The 13,250-nt window shown below is 41.1% G+C and overlaps 1 protein-coding gene across 1 annotated transcript in view; it reads left to right on the forward strand.

Annotated features, from left to right (window-relative positions):
- Positions 1 to 13,250, forward strand: part of LOC140687907 (uncharacterized) — a 125,232-nt gene that overhangs the window by 19,321 nt on the left and 92,661 nt on the right. The gene's annotated exons all lie outside the window — the stretch shown is intronic.

The raw sequence follows: 13,250 nt of genomic DNA on the forward strand, positions 1-13,250 counted from the left end.
GAGCCGGGATGACAGCCTGTCAGAACTCTCTGAGGGACTGCTCCCAAGAGGTTGAGGCAGAGCTAGGATATATAGGAGCTTTACAACAAAGACCAGGTTGTTGGAACAATAAAAGATTGCTTGTTATCTAAAGAAAGCCAGGTATCTCAAGTTCAAGAATTTAGTACTTTTGTATGTGTGAGAGGAAGCAAATATTTGGACTCACTGAATTCATTTTTTAGACAAGCACCTAGCTATCTCGGGCCAGTAGCCTGTCCTTTCTTATTCTGAGTCTGCTCAGATGACACCATTGTGAGTTGCTGTAGCAGCTGGGCTGCAGGCCTGTCCTAGCTGGGGGGTGGCGGCAGCCTTTAATGACTTGGTTTCAGTATTCTTTGTTTATTGTCATGGTTGCAGTATTCTCATTCACATTGTAGTATTTTCGTTCACAGACTGATTATGGATAATCTGCAAACTTGGAAAGCAACCGAGATGGAATTACTGCAGGTACCTTCTGCTTTAATAAGCCGTGTACAAACATAAACAGGGAGGAAGCATACACTTGGATTTGGAGGTGTAGGAAAGGGATCCTGCACATTGCAGGAGAACGCAATGCAGAATTCCTTAAGTCCACCTTTCTTTACTGTAGTGGTTTCTGAGAACAGTTTATGGTAATTAACCAACATTGACAAACTACACAAATTGCATTTAAGAGCTGGCCGGCTGAAACTTGTGTATTGGAGAGGTGGAATTCAAAGGCAAGTGGTCAGGTGGATTGGAGAGAGATGGAGCCAAGGCCTGGGCCCAGATTCCGGTTTAAATTGCCATTTCTTCACCATAGGGCCTTGGAATAGAATTCAAAATCTCTTAACCTGTTGGTGAATCTGTGAAATGGGCATAATATTCGTTTCACCCTGGGATTGTTGTAAGATCTAAAGAGTATTATAGCACACATGAAGCACTTAACCCACTGGCACTTAGCAGTGTTCACTGTGTGGGGCCGCCCCGCTTAGCATGTGTCAGAGCCGTAAAGGCAGCATTTGTCTGTTGAGGATGCACTTGCAGCCCCTTGGCTAGGTTATGAATTTGGTGATTTCCTATAATCCTTGTAATTCTATGTGCCATGGACTGTTATTTTCATGGACAGATGAGGAATCTCATGGTAAAAAGACTGTATAATTTGCCCAAAATCAGACCATAATTTTGGGTGCAGAGGCCTCGGTTCAGCATGGGCCCCTGGGCCTTCTGCCCTCTCTGTTCAGCACCAGAGCCAGATATGGAGTCGGCTGTTTCCCTGCCCAGAATATCCGGCAGGCCGCAAGACACATCTGGCCCTGTGCTGCTTGAGCAACAACTCCGAAGGAGAGACAGTTACAAAAGGGATAAACATAAAAACAGATGACAGCAAATTGTGATCAGCTCTGAGAAGGAAAGGAACATGTCTCGCCGTGCAGAGCTGGGAGCTTTCCCGTCTGGGCTGCTCTGGGGGTGTTCATCTCAGCTAAACAAGTTCTGCTGCTGCACCAAGGCAGGAAGGCAGGGCGCGTGTGGCCAGGTAGACAGGGCCTCGTTGATCTTACTCATTCCCCATTAAGCGACAGTTGTCTCGGGCACTTAACTAATAAACAGATGTTGGCCATAATCATCACGCACTTTGCTTGGTAGTTTTATTGGCCCCAGCATTGAGATGAGGTCATTGAAGCTGGGGAGTTTGCTACATGCCCGTGATTACCTTGCAAATACCCCGACTGTTCTTTCAATCTAGACTGGTGTGGCTGTCATGTCCCAGCCCTGTGAATGGCATCGTGTAGCTTCTCCCAAGTGGCCCAAATGACTGACATTGATATGCTTAATTCGTTGGAAATAGTATGTGACAATAATAGAAAAAGGTAGTAAGAAATTGTTTGGAAAACTGGAAAAAACCTTTTCTTCCCCAGCTGGGGGAGCGTAACCTGTATCACTCACCCTACTCACTGCCTGTCACCTCCTCCCCGCCGACTCCGTGTTCATAAGCCACACTGAGTCTTGGGAGAACATTTTGCCTCATGACACTTTTGACTAGGACCTGCAACTTCTTTGTCCCTGGTTAACTCTCTCTTCAAAGCCATTCAACTTTTTTGCAGGCTCCTCCACTCAGATGTAAGAATAGCCTCTTTAAACTTCTTGATGCAGCTCCTTAATGAAGATCTTGTGATGGAAACCTAGCCAAAACTGGGATGTATGCATATAGTGACTGCAAACTCAGCACTTTGTTAGTTCAGAATCAGAGGGGTGAGTGACTCAGGAAATGCTTTTTTAAGGTAACAAGGGGAAAGTGAAAGGACGCTTGCTGTGTGAGAAAGAAACATCTCAATCACAGCCAGTAAGGCACCTGTGTTCAGGATGGGGTGTGGCGAGTGCAGAGTTCTCACAAAGAAAATAGTGGTGTGATGGGAGCGAGGACAGTTGGGTACTTTATTGGGGAGGAAAAAAAGTGGGCTGAACATTTCCTTGTTGAACAAGAGGATTGTGACATGATGTGCTTGTATTTTGGAGAGAAGGGTTTTGTGGGGACAAGCCTAGGAGTACGCTGTATGTCTGGGGAGTCAGCACAACAGAGAAACACAGAGAACCGGGCAGACCCCAAGACCCATGCTGGGGGAGAGACTGCCCACCAATTGGAGCCCTGGAGGCTGCTTCTGTCCCTTAGCTGGGGCCTCAGACCTCCCTTCACAGCCCAGTCCTGTTGATACAAGAATAAAAAACGTTGGGCATGAGAAGGGCTGTGTCCCAGGCTTTCATTGAGCCCCTGGGATGTGCCCCACCAGATTTTGTTCCTTAACTTCATGCAGTAAAGAATTCAAGAGCAAGCCAGTGTTGAGTAAAGGTAGATTTATTCAGAGATACATTGATAGGCAAGAGAAACTTCACGAGGTGTGGGGGTTTGATGCTCATATTAGAAGTAGGTACACACTCCACACATTGTGGGCCTTCCCCAAAGAGGGAGAGAGAGTGGTGACCGCGAGGTGGCGCTGTGTTGCTTGTTTTCTTGGGCTTGGTGGTTTCATATGCTAATAAGTAGAAGGACCAGCCTTAGGGCAAGCGGCTAGGATTCCCAGGGAGTTGGCCATTTCCCACCCTTTGACCTTTTGTGGCTAGCATTGGGACTGCCATGTTGCCTGGGGCATGTTATTCACCAAGTTACTATTACAATGGATGTTTATTGAAGCTCAAGATCTGCTAGAAGTTAAATCTCTTCATCCTGAGCCTCAAGGCCTATTGGGGGTTGAATCCTTTAACATTTTGATGTTAATTGCTGTGGCCTTCCTTGAATGGCTGTGCTCTTCCCCCTTCCATCCTGTCTCACTGTGATGACACAGAGACAGCAAAGGTCGGGCCCTACCTGTGCTCCTGCATTTAAAGGTGGGAGGTGTGAGGTGGGCTTATGATGACCCTGAATGGTAAGAAAAATGTTTCAGATTTTCCTACGTGAGACATGGGGACCTGACAGCAACCTCCGCAGATTTATCTCACGGGCATTATCGCTTGTGTTGTTATAGAAACAACAGGCAAGCCAAGAAACAAGTATAACTCACAAGGTTGTAGTACTGAGATTTATTACACTGGCACGCTCAGAGGGGCTTCATTTCCAAAGCTCTGAGCACCTCCAAGACGTGCACATGAGGTTTTATAGGGTTAATTACAAGTATGGGGCTATTAGCCAATAAGGCTCAAACAACAAAAAGCAAGGAATCAGTACACTGAAGCTTATCAATTTGGAACAGATCCCGTTACTGACAATTGTTGTCCTTGGATTTACGTGTTAGCTTATTAGCCCATTAAACTGACACTAAACTTCAGGTTTACCAGGGAGCTCAGCAAAACTTAGATCAGTAAACCGACACTTATCACACTTAGATTTGTGACTTAGCTTGTTAGCCCAGCTGGGGTTTTCCTTCACAGTGTCACTTATATTTTTTATTTTTCTTTTAATCTTTTTTTAAGTATTTAACCCAAATTTAATATCAGGGTTGTTTGGGAAAGAAAATTCTTTTTATCTTTTCTTTGGGGTTCTTTTGTGGGGGAGGTAATTAGATGTATTTATCTGTTAGTGGAGGCCCTGGGGCTTGAACCCAGGACCCCGTGCACGCTAAGCACATGCTCTACCACCCGCCAATTCATCATTTTCTTTTTGCTTTAGCTGCCAAGAATCTTACAGCTGAATTTGTAGTCGGCCTTTAACACTTGCCCTGACTTCATGGAATCCATTTTTATGAGTTTATCTCCCCCTAGTTTCATTTAAGTATTGAATCTCCATTTTCTCTTCACTCTCAGTTTTGCCTTTTTGTTGTTATGGTTGTTAAGCTGTGTTTAACAGAATTGTTTAAATTCTCTTTTAGCAAGAGGCTGAATGTAAATAAATATGTAAGCAAACAGCACAATTAAATGCTTTTATACATTCTGAGCTGTTTAGTAGTAACTTAAAAACCGAATTGAATATTAAAGTGATAGCATTTTAAAAATATTTTTTAATTTTTCATAAAAATATAGCTGATTTAAAATATGATATTAGTTTCAGGTGTACAATAGATGCTCCATTTATAGTTACTGTAAAACATTGTCTGTATTCCCTGTGTTGTAAGATACATCCCTCTAGCGTGTTTACATTACATGTTGCAGTTTGTATAAGAAAGTTGGGTAACGCAGAGTCTGGAACGTGGCTGTGTATGACTCAGGTTCATGCTCACCCTGCCTGTCAGAGCTCAGGCCTTCACTCCTTTCTGCAGGGGAGCGAGTGGAGGCAGCTCTCATCAGCGCTGTCACCACCCTCTGAGTGGCAGTGACAGCAGTGACTGTGTGTGGACGTGCAAATTGTTTTTCCAAGAGCTTTATATGCGTTTCTGCATTTAATAATTAAAGCCCTCCTGTGAGGAAGCGTTTTTAATGCATAATACATTTTATTTTGATATTGATAGATTTCAAACCTCTGGAAAATTTACAGTAGTACAATAAACGCTTAGATACTGTTCACCTTATAGGGCACTATTTGGCTTTCTGTGTCTGGCTTATTTTAGCATAAAATTTCAAGGTTCATCCATATTGTAGCCTGAATCAGTACTTTATTCTTTTTGTTTGATAATATCCTTTTCCATTTTTTTTGGTTTTAGTCTATTTAAAAATATTTTCATTGAAGTCTAGTCAGTTTATAATGTTGTGTCAGTTTCTTGTCTACAGCACAAGACTTCAGTTAAAAAGGGACATACCTGCATTCATTTTCATACTGTTTTTAAACATAAGTTACTATAAGATATTAAATATATTCTCCTGTGCTATACAGTATCAACTTGCTGTTTATTCTTTACATACTCAGTAACTGCAAATCTTGAACTCCCAATTTATTCCTTCCCACACCCTCCCCCCTCTGGTAACCACAGTTTGTTTTCTGTGACTCTGTGTCTGTTTCTGTTCTGTAGATAAGTTTATTTTTTTGTTTCTTTCTTTTTTTTTTTTAGATTCCACATGTCAGCAATCTCATGTGGTATTTTCCTTTCTCTTTCTGGCTTACTTCACTTAGAATGACATTCTCCATGTCCATTGATGTTGCTGCAAATGGCATTATTTTATTATTATTTTATGGCTGAATAGTAGTCTATTGGACAAATATGCTACAACCTCTTTATCCAGCCATCTGTCAGTGGACATTTCGGTTGTTTCCATGTCTTGCTATTGTAAATAGTGCTGCTGTGAACATTGGGGTGTAGGTGTCTTTTTTAATTAGGGTTCCTTCTGGATATATGCCCAGGAGTGGGATTGCTGTGTCATCTGGGAGGTCAAGGTTTTGTCTTTTGATGAACCTCTATACATTTTTCCACAATGGCTCCACCAAACTGCATTCCCACCACAGTGTAGGAGGGTTCCCAATTCTCCGCAGCCTCTCCAGTATTTATTGTCTGTGAACTTCTCAATGATGGCTATTCTGACTGGTGAGAGGTGATATTTGATTGCAGTTTTGATTTGCATTTCTCTGAGAATGATATTGAACATTTTTTCATGTGCCTACTGGCCATTTGTGCGTCTTCATTGGAGAAATGTTTCTTTAGGACTTCTGCCATTTTTTGAATTGAATTGTTTGTTTTTCTTTCTTATTAAGTGTAAAAGCTGTTTACATATTCTGGGAATTAAGCCCCTAGCAGTTTCATTTATTGCAAATATTTTCTCCCATTCCATAGGTTGGTTGTCTTTTTGTTTTGCTTACTGTTTCCTTAGCTGTGCAAAAGTTTGTAAGTTTAATTAGATCCCTCTTGTATATTTTTGGTTGTTTTTCTATTGCTTGAGTAGACTGCTCTAGGAAAACATTGCTGAGATGTATGTCACATGTTTTGCCTATGGTTGCTTCTAAGAGGTTTATAGTGCCTTGTCTATATGTTTAATTCTTTAACACATTTTGAATTCATTTTTGTGTATGCTGTGAGGGAGTAGTCTAACTTCATTGATTTACATGCAGCTGTGCAGTTTTCCCTGCACCATTTGCTGAAGAGGCTGTCTTTACTCCATTGTATGTTCTCACCTCCTTTGTCAAAGTTTCAATGACCAAATGTTTGTGGGCCTATTCTTGGTAAATTTGTTTATCCGTTCATTGATGGATGGATATTGTTAGTAACTTTTGGCTACTCTGAATGATACTGCTATGAATATTGATGTGAAATTTTTATGAGAATATGTTTTCATTCTGTTGGCTGTACAGTTGGCCCTCCATATCTGTAGTTTCCACTACATGGATCCAGATGGCTGATTGTAAAGGGACTCGAACGTCCTTGGATTATGGTATCCAGGGTGTGGGGTTCCTGAAACCAACCCCCCAAGGGTATTGAGGGATGACTCTACATATAGGAGTGGAATTGCTGAGCCATATAACTCTAAGCTTTTGAGGAAATACCAGGCTTCTCCAAAGAAGTTGCACAATTGTCCCTTTCCCCTGGCCGCATATGAGGTTTCTCTGCCTCCTGAACGACATTTGTTATTGTCCGTGATTTGGTAATAACCATCCTAGTGGGTGTAAAATGAGATCTCATTTTGATTTTGATTTGTCTAGTGATGTTGAGCATCTTTTCATATGCTTATTGGCCATTTGTATATGTGTCTAAATTCGTGGTAAATTTAAAAATTGGGTCTGTTTTATTGTATTGTTCAGTTGTAAGAATTCGTTATATATCCTGGATGCTACTCTCTTATTAGATACATGTTTTGCAAAATTGTTCTTCTATTCTGCACATTGTCTTTCACTATATTTTTTTAAAAATTAAAACAATTTCTTTACAGGGGAGGTAGTTAGATGTAATGATTTATTTTATTTTTCTTGCTAAGCAAGCACTCTCTGACTTGAGATACCCATTTCCCCTGTCATTTCACTTTCTTGATGATGTCCTTTGTAAGAAAAGGGTTTTAATTTTGATGAAGTCCAGTTTATCTGCTTTTTTCTTCTATCACTTGTGCTCTTGGTATTGTATCCAGGAAACCAAAGCCTATCCTAGGACCACAAAGATTTATACTGTGTCTTCTTTTAGAAAGTTTATAGGTTTAATTTTTACATTTCTGTCTGTGATCTACTTTGTTTTAATTTTTATTTGTTATATAAAATATGGGTGTTCAGATTCCAGATTGATTCTTTTGCCTGCAGACACCCAGCTGTCCCTGCACAATTTGTTGAATAGACTATTCTTTCAATGGGGTGTTTTTGGCCCCCTAGTGGAAAACTGTCTGTAAATGTAAGTTTTTCCCCCTGGGTTTTTATTGTGTCTCATAGATTTATTTATCCAAACTTATGCCAGCATCATACTGACTTATTACTATAGCATTTTAGTACCTTTTAAAGTGAGTCCTCCAACTTTACTCTTCTTTTGCAAGGTTGTTTTGGCTATCCTGGGCCCCTTGCACGTCCATATTAATTTTGGGATCAGTTTTTCAATTTTTGCAAAGAAGTCAGCTGGAATTTTGATAGGGATTCCACTGTATATGTGGATCATTTTGAGGAGTCTTAATATTTTTAATAATACTGTCTATCATTCCATGGAAATGGGATGTCTTCCATATATGTAGATCTTTTAAAATTTATTTTGGTGATACTTCAAAAAGTTCAATGTACAAATCTTGTAAATTTTTGTTAAATGTATCTCTCATTTTATTTTTAATGCTGCTGTAATTGGAAATGCTGAGTTTCTTATGGGTGGGACTATATATCAATCTTCTTATTTCTAGAATTCCTTAACAGCAATTACCCTAGTTATATATTTGCTACTTAAATCTATCCACAACAATTCCCCACCCCGTGTTATAAGAAACCAAGACCCAAGTTAAGCTACCTGAACACCTATGTGGAAATGTGAAATGAGACCCTTGGGTGGGGCTTTGTGCAGATGATACTGGAGCTTATTCAGGATGGCTTCATCGTAATTTCTTTTAAACAACCCTTTCGGTGTATTTAGTCAGATACATTAAGAACATGCCCTTTTGATGTGCGGAGTAGCCAAGACTATGATTTTCAAATAATTTCTAATGAGAGTGTTGTTCTTGAAACCTAATTTGCATCAATCTTTGAAGATTTATGTTTCAGGGGCTTTGACTAAAGAACACCTGTCTTTAATCAATAACGACAACTAAATGCTCAAGCAACATGTAAGAGCTTGAGCAAACTGCCCCCACCCCATAGTGCTGGGTGGCTGCAGCTGCAACTGGAGTCAGCGCTTACCTATCCCAGTACGCTTGTGCTGATCTGCTCAAAGTGGTTCGTCCAACAGTTTGTCAGTAGTCTGTTGGACAAAGTCATTAAAAATTGATTGAAGGTTGCTGGAATGCAATATAATCTTATTAATATTAATTAAGCACATATTGAGTGCTTATTGTATGATGGAATTGTCCCTCAGCCTCACATGAATATTATTTCTCATAAAACCTCACATATTTCCTTGTTAATCTCACTTTACAGATAAGGAGACAGACAATTAGGTCTTCTCTCTTTTGGGGGAGCTCATTATCAATGATGGGAAGTTATAAGGAAAAAGATATTGATTCATCATGAGAAAACATTTTTCTGAGGGTCAGCAAAGAAGAAGATGAACACTGAAGAAGGTGATCATTGTTCAAGTGAGACAAGCCCTGGGTTGTGCGGAGTCAGCATCCCTGTCCTAGAGAAGGCACGTGTAGAGCTGCGTGGTGGGTGAGGCGGTGCAGCCGCGCAGGGAACGCGGATGCTGGGCCGTTGGGCTGTGCTCAGGCCCGGTGGGGCTTTCTCCTAAGGGCAGTGGACCATCATTGACAGATTTTATGTTGGAGAGTGGGGTGCTCTCGTAGTTCACTTTTGTCTTGTAGAATGCTTGGAAACATTTAGAAGGCTTGGCAGGAGGTGATGTGATGAGTCAGAGTAGGGTGGCTGCGAGGTGTAGCAGTGTTCAATTTTCAAGTTGTTTTCAGGCCCAGTCTTGTGGCTCAGTAGCCGTGTCAGTTTGAATGACGCACTCAAGGAAGTGAAACAATTTATCTAATCAATTGAAGCAGTGATGTACCCAATTCCCAGGACTGTTGTGGAGATCCAGTGAGATAACGTTTGCAGTGTGCAGCATGGTCCCAGCACAGAGTCAGTGCTGAGTGAGTGACAGTGAGTATCTGGTAGGTCAGGTGTGGGTGGTGGGACTCGGTGTCTGAGGATATCTGGGCCCTGAAGGAGGGGTCCATTCACATCTGTGAGTGATGGGTCTGAGTTGGGAGAGGCACGGAGAACTTAGCCCCGGACCAGAGGCCCTGGGCAGGACGGCTATTGGAGGAGCACCGTGAAGTCAGCTCTTTGCAGGTGGAGTTGGAGGTGCCCTTGTGACATCTAAGTGCAGTGTCACGAGCTGAAAGAGGAAGTCTGGGCCCAGGCTGTGCATTTTCCCATAATGTCAACTCCTGAGGACACCGAAGTATTGATCACTGAACGGAAGTCATACTTTACAGGACAAATGAATAGTAGTATCACCTCTGTCATCAAAGCTCACGTCTATTTATTCATCACTCAGTTTGCTAATTGGGTACTTACAGAGCTCACTTCACCGTCCTCCCGTGGGCTCAGGCTCCACAGAAAAGAGCTGGTGTGTCTTCCTCTTTTCCAGAAGAAGACACATTTAGCTTGTAGCCTTCTGTACCTCGCCAGACTTAGGATATTAGTTTGTTGGTTTAATTGTATTTTCTGTTGGCCATGTCCTGACAGGAGAGAAATTTTACCTCATGGTCATGTTTCAATTAGCTGTTACTGAGAATTGCTGATCTGATACATAGTGTATGTATTATATTAACTTTGTAGAGTAGTTATCATTTTTCTGTCTTTGCCCTTTAATTTTGATTGCCCCTTCAGTGTTCTATCCTTTTTGGGGCCTTATTTTTTTTTAATTAAAAAATGTCTGTTAACAGTTAAGAAAACAAAAACAAAGAAAAAATGCACATGGGAGCTAAATTTAGAAAATGTCTAGTGTGTTTTCTATCTCGGCAATGGAGGGTTCTAGAAACTCGTGAAAACTTTCATTACACAAGTTCCTTAAAATGCTGATTAAGAAATATAACCTTCCTTCCTCATCTTTCAAGCTGCACAACTAATTGTCAAGAAAGTGAGGGGAAATTCTCAGAAGCCAAGACAAATGAGAAAGCAGGGTTTCTGGGAGATATGCGAGCCTTAGAATCCCTGGGGTGCTGGTTTGATCCTGAACTGATTTTCAGTTGCCTTGACAGGAGGGCAGGATGTGAGCCCCAGGCCTCTGACACTAGGAGTTGGATGGGGGATCATATTATGGGCCAAGCCCATCCTGAGGATCTTGGTTTACTAAAGGGTGAAATAGGAAAAAAAAAATTCCTCAAGGCAAGAAAATAAGGAAAGTCAATTTTGTTGGAAGAGGGGAAAAATAACAAATCCAAAGTAAGGATATAGTTTAAAGTTGTTCTGGCATTAGAGTTACCACAAACACCTGGCAGAAAAGCACAGCTACTCCTTGATTGATAAGTTGTGTTTTGAATGAATCAGTGAACAGCCATTCTGAAAAAGGCCTCCAGAGTCTTGTGGATCAAGATACTGGACAGCAAACACCTCCCTTCCAAGGTCTCATTCAAATAACCAGAAAGGTTTTAAAGGAAAGAAGCCATGATCATAGTTCTATTTATTAACATTTCTATATGCTACGAATTCAGAGGTGACTATGTAGTTGTCTCCTCTATTATGGACCTTACTTTCTCTTTGGGGAGACAAAATGACATAGTTGGTAATCTTGGTGGAGGGAGGTGTTAGTCTGTTGCAATTAGCCAGGAGAGGAGATTAAGAAAACAGTGAAGGGTGGGTGAAATTTTTAGCTGAGGACAGTCTTGTTCACTTGGCTTTTAATTGCAGGCTCAATGAGCTGTCACTGGAGGGAATAGATCTTACAGAGGATGGACTTAGCTCAGGCCTCATTGGAATGGACAAATGAACCTGGAGAAAGACAGTCAAATCTGTGCAGACATTAAAGTTCACTTGAACGTGCTGCATCCCTGAGCCAAAGATAGGACAAATATGCAGCAATTCTTGAGGACAGAAGAGTGGTTTTTAAGGTTCTCCAAGAATGAATCCCATGGAACCGAGATGGCCAGTTGTCAAACTGAGACTTTGTTCTTTGGACGGTGTACCCAGCAAGGGTATTGATTGGCCTTTTATATGTTTCCATTTGTCTTTAATACATGTCTGTTGATGAGGACATGGGCACAAATGTTTGACACCTTGTCGAGGCGATTTTGGATACCTGCCTAGAAGCACGGGCACAGTTGCGGCTGCTTCATACATCTTGCAGCCCGTCCCTTTCCCCGGCTCCGTGATCACGGCAGAGTGGTTCCTTGTTGACCTGTCCGTTTCCTCTGTGACATCATAACCCATGAAAAGACCGGAGCATATTAACTTGGCTTTGTTAAACTCAAAGAAACAGATCAAATATGGAGTCACATTTGTTCTTTCCTATTTCAGTAGTACCATGGAGATGGCAGTTTGGGCAGCTTTTTGTAGTGTCCTGGAGGCTTTCTCTCTCAGCTTCTGGGCGCCTCTATTGAAAACCCTTCATTGCTGTCTGGCCTGCTGGTAATGCACACTGCCTGTTTTGCCCTGAAGATGTGTTCTGTTTATAAACTCATCTCTACTCCTTGGAAAACAACTCAAGAAAAACTCAGTTGGTTTTCCACCAGCCATGGGCAGGGGTGAGGTATACCATGTTATTATTTCATAAAATAATAGTAATAATAGTAATAGTAATAGTACTAGAAATAATAATAGTATAATAATAATAATAATAATAATTATTATTATTATTATAATAAAAGAAGTCTTAAAACAGGACTGAGCACATTGGAGAGAGTCAATAAATGCTTTCTGGCTTAAATCAAAAGTGATGACTTAGTGATTCCATGGCTGCTGTATTTGCTAAGGTAGTTACTCCTTTGCTCCATTACACATTATTTTAACTGAAAAAGAAATGCAAGCAAATGGTTAAAAAAAAACTCAAACAGAGCACAAAAATACACAAGTGAAAGTAGTTTTCCCTCATCCTCTGTTCTTTCAGCCCTGTCTGGAGATGCCACTGTTTACTATCTTTTGGGTGCTTTTCCAGATATGCTTTGCACATTCCCACCTATGTATGTAAATTCCTTTAAAATTTTAGTTATTTTTAACTTATAGAGGTTTAAATCCTCAAGTGGCTTCTGCCCGGGTAATAGAACAGAACAAATCTGACTCCATATTAGATTTGTTCCTTTGAATTTAACCCTATGCTCTGTCTCCTAGGCTTCATCTTGCTTGTAAAAAATTGTTGCCTAGAGCCTGAAATACACAGGAGAGCTTATTCTGAAGCTCTGACCTTTAAGGATATTTAACACTTTTTCATTCATTAAAAGATAGCAAATTGCAGAATAGAAAATAACGTTTGTTTTGTTGGAGATTTACAGGGATCTGACCCACGCAGATAGCTGTAAGAACAAAGGATTCTAACAAGAAGGAATTCCTACACTAAGAAGTTTGCAACAACCAAGCACGTAGGAACGGAGCCTGAATTGTGACTTGGGGAGATGGTTTTCCAGAACATTAGTTTGCCAACTAGGTCTACAGAAACTTGCTATTCCAAGCCTCAACATCTGGTTTCCAAACTTATTGGCCTGTCCTGCACTGAGGAGAAGGAATTTGGACTTGGTAACACTCCTATCTACCTAGAAAGCTGGGCACTGGAGCTGAGTGTTATGGAAACAGGCCAGCCAAG

The sequence above is a fragment of the Vicugna pacos genome, chromosome 21 (genome assembly GCF_048564905.1).
Source record: "Vicugna pacos chromosome 21, VicPac4, whole genome shotgun sequence".
Taxonomy (NCBI): domain Eukaryota; kingdom Metazoa; phylum Chordata; class Mammalia; order Artiodactyla; family Camelidae; genus Vicugna; species Vicugna pacos.